General features: G+C 49.5%; 1 long non-coding RNA gene across 1 annotated transcript; it reads right to left on the minus strand.

Moving 5' to 3' along the window:
* Positions 1-1085: 1085 nt before the first annotated feature.
* On the minus strand, positions 1086-2362 carry LOC148378250 (uncharacterized). The gene is made up of 3 exons (XR_015856061.1): positions 2199-2362; positions 2010-2086; positions 1086-1542 (listed from the first exon to the last, which is right to left on the minus strand). It is a non-coding gene; the product is annotated as an uncharacterized LOC148378250 (long non-coding RNA).
* Between the last annotated feature and the right edge of the window lie 1053 nt (positions 2363-3415).

Genomic DNA, 3415 nt, shown 5'->3' on the forward strand with positions numbered 1-3415 from the left:
CTCATTCAGGATCAGGCTGTTTTCTCTGCACCAGCCCACCAGCTGCTCCACCTCCTCTCTGTAGTCCAGGTCGTTGTTGTCTCTGATGAGCCCCACCACCGTTGTGTCGTCTGCTGACTTCACGATGTGATTGGTGGTGAACCTGAGGACGCAGTCGTGTGTCATCAGGGTGCACAGCAGGGGGCTCAGGACGCAGCCCTGAAGGGAGCCTGTGCTGAGGGTGATGACATCAGAGGTGTTCTGTCCGACCCGGACTGACTGAGGTCTGTTGGTGAGGAAGTCTAGCAGCCAGTTGCGAAGGGGGGTGTTGAAGCCCAGGTGTTCCAATTTTCCTACCAGATGCTGTGGGATGATGGTGTTAAACGCTGAGCTGAAGTCCAGGAACAGCCTCCGCACATGGGTGTTCTTCTCCTCCAGGTGAGCCAGGCTCAGGTGAAGAACGGAGGAGATGGCGTCCTGAGTGGAGCGGTTTTGCCGGTCGGCAAACTGGAACGGGTCAAATAATAGGGGGAGTCTGGAAACGATGTGACCTTTAAGCAGCCTTTCGAAGCACTTCATCATAACCGGAGTCAGTGCAACAGGCCGGTAATCATTAAATGAGGTGATTTGAGGTTTCTTCGGCACCGGAATGATGGAGGCAGTCTTAAAGCACGCCGGCACTGTGGCTTGGCCCAGCGAGGTGTTAAAAATGTCTGTGATGACCCCAGCCAGATGACTTGCACATTCCCTGAACACACGCCCAGGAATGTTGTCGGGGCCAGGGGCCTTACAGGGGTTGACTCTCCTCAGGGTCTTCAACACATCGGCGGAGTCAAGGCAGAGTACCTCCTCTTCCTGATGGGGGACAGTTTTAACTGCTGGAGTGCCGTTTAGTGCCTCGAACCTCCCAAAGAAGTTATTTAGACCATTTAGAAAGTCAGCATCAACTACACCCACCGGGGGGGGGGAGGGTGAGTTGTAGTCTGTAATCGCCCGTATGCCTTGCCACATACTCCTGATGTTTTTGACGTCGTGGAAACGATCCTGAAATTTTCGACTGCGGTCTCGCTTCGCTATCCTGATGGCACGGTTCAAGTTGGCTCTCGCTGTCCTCAGTGTCTCCTTGTCGCCAGACTTGAAGGCAGAGTTCCGCGCTCGTAGCGTTTGACGTACCTCCTCAGTCATCCAGGGTCGTTGGTTGCCCCGGGTGATGATATTCTTAGTGGTGCTGACGTCCTCGGTGCATTTGTTGATGTAGGCTGACACAGTCATGGCACACGCATGTCTAATCTACATCGGGAAAACTGGGAGGGAGGGAGGCAGGCAGGGAGGCAGGCAGGGAGGCAGGCAGGGAGGCAGGCAGTGTCTGTCTGTTGAGGTTTTCACCTTGTTCTTCTCCTGCTGAAGTTCTAACTGGACGTCCATCAGTTTGGTTCTCAGCTCGTCATTGGCGGCCTGAAGGGCGTCCGTTCGCTCCGCCTTGGCCCGCCCTGCCGGAGCTCGTTTGGACATCTCTTACTCGAGTCTCGCCCGGTCGTCAGTCAGAGATCACAACATTTGTACCTGGAGAGCACAAACGCAGCGCTGTTTTCCACTGGCTTCGAACTCAACTTCAATCGGTACCGTAACTTACAACATCATAAACATAGAACTAGCTTGACTTATTCATTGAATAAATGCATTTGGTTCTTCAAAACTGCATCACGCAACATAGCGTGACCGAGACGGCCGTTATCCACCTGCGTGAAGTTATTTGGTGAAATGAATGAGATGTTTAAGACACCATCGTTCTGTCTCTATGTAGATGAAGGTAAATAATCGATTGCTGAAGGTCCAAAGGTGTTGTGATAAACAAATAAACATATTAGTGATTAGTGACATATTTGTGATAAACATATTAGGCAGGATAATCACATATGTTAACGTGACTGCCCACACTGTATTTATTTATGGTTATTTGTTAAATCGAGTACTGTTAGACATGAAATAGGAAGTGTTTAACATAAATGGAAGACGAAAGGGGTACTCACCATTGTAGCTCCTGCTGGTCAATGATACGAGCCTCTTCTTGCAGTGGAAAACATACAGCCAACAAACACCGTGGAACCTAAAGGAATGAAATTAAACATTAACATTTAGCCTCAACCAACATTCACAGATACAACGCAACGCAAACTACACAAACGTAAATCTTTTTAAACACAATGAGTTGTACTTACCGTGTACGCTCTAGACGGTCCACTTGCAAGCGGAAAATAAAGATATTTCTGTTGATAATCGTCGTGTTTGTATCCGGTGTCTCGCTCAAGGCCATTGCGCCCACAGATTTGAATTTTGGCGAGAGTTCAGCCTATTGACGTCATTTCCGCGGTGTAATACCCGCATATCTGAAACGGCAAAGTTAAGAGTAGAGTTAAATAAAGTTTTTAGTCAACGCAATAATTTACAACCGTTGACCAGTCGAAATAATCGTCGAAATTTGGCGTCTGTGGCTGGAAGCAGACGCCGAGTTCGACATTCCTCCCAAACGCCACACTCCCTTGCTTTTCAGGGCTAAAAAAAAACAGTTGTAATTACCTTGTACGCTCTAGACGGTCAAGTTGCAAGCTGAAAACAAAAATATTTGCCTTGTTAGTCATCGTGTTACTAACAGCTGTGTCTTGTTTGCCAGAACTGCCGCTTTCCTACTTCCTGTTGCAAGCCACGCCCACGGATTATAATTTTGCCGTGAGTTCCGCCTATTGACGTCATGTCCGCGTCACATGACTGCGACGTAATATTATCTAAAACTGTTTGTGCGGTATTGTGTTGTTCTGTGCGGTATTGTGTTATTCTGTGCGGCGTCGTGTTGTTCTGTGCGGCGTCGTGTTGTTCAGTGCGACGTCGTGTTGTTCAGTGCGGCATGGTGTTGTTCAGTGCGGCATGGTGTTGTTCAGTGCGGCATGGTGTTGTTCAGTGCGGCATAATGTTGTTCAGTGCGGCATAATGTTGTTCAGTGCGGCATGGTGTTGTTCAGTGCGGCATGGTGTTGTTCAGTGCGGCATGGTGTTGTTCAGTGCGGCATAATGTTGTTCAGTGCGCCATAATGTTGTTCAGTGCGGCATGGTGTTGTTCAGTGCGGGATGGTGTTGTTCAGTGCAGGATGGTGTTGTTCAGTGCGGCATGGTGTTGTTCAATGCGGCATGGTGTTGTTCAGTGCGGGATGGTGTTGTTCAGTGCGGCATGGTGTTGTTCAGTGCGGCATAATGTTGTTCAGTGCGGCATGGTGTTGTTCAGTGCGGCATGGTGTTGTTCAGTGCGGCATGGTGTTGTTCAGTGCGGAATGGTGTTGTTCAGTGCGGCATGGTGTTGTTCAGTCCGGGATGGTGTTGTTCAATGCGGGATCGTGTTGTTCAGTGCGGGGTGGTGTTGTTCAGTGCGGGATGGTGTTGTTCAG

The sequence above is a fragment of the Syngnathus floridae genome, unplaced genomic scaffold, assembly GCF_059516105.1.
Source record: "Syngnathus floridae isolate MCC-2025c unplaced genomic scaffold, RoL_Sflo_1.0 HiC_scaffold_56, whole genome shotgun sequence".
In the NCBI taxonomy this organism is placed as follows: Eukaryota; Metazoa; Chordata; class Actinopteri; order Syngnathiformes; family Syngnathidae; genus Syngnathus; species Syngnathus floridae.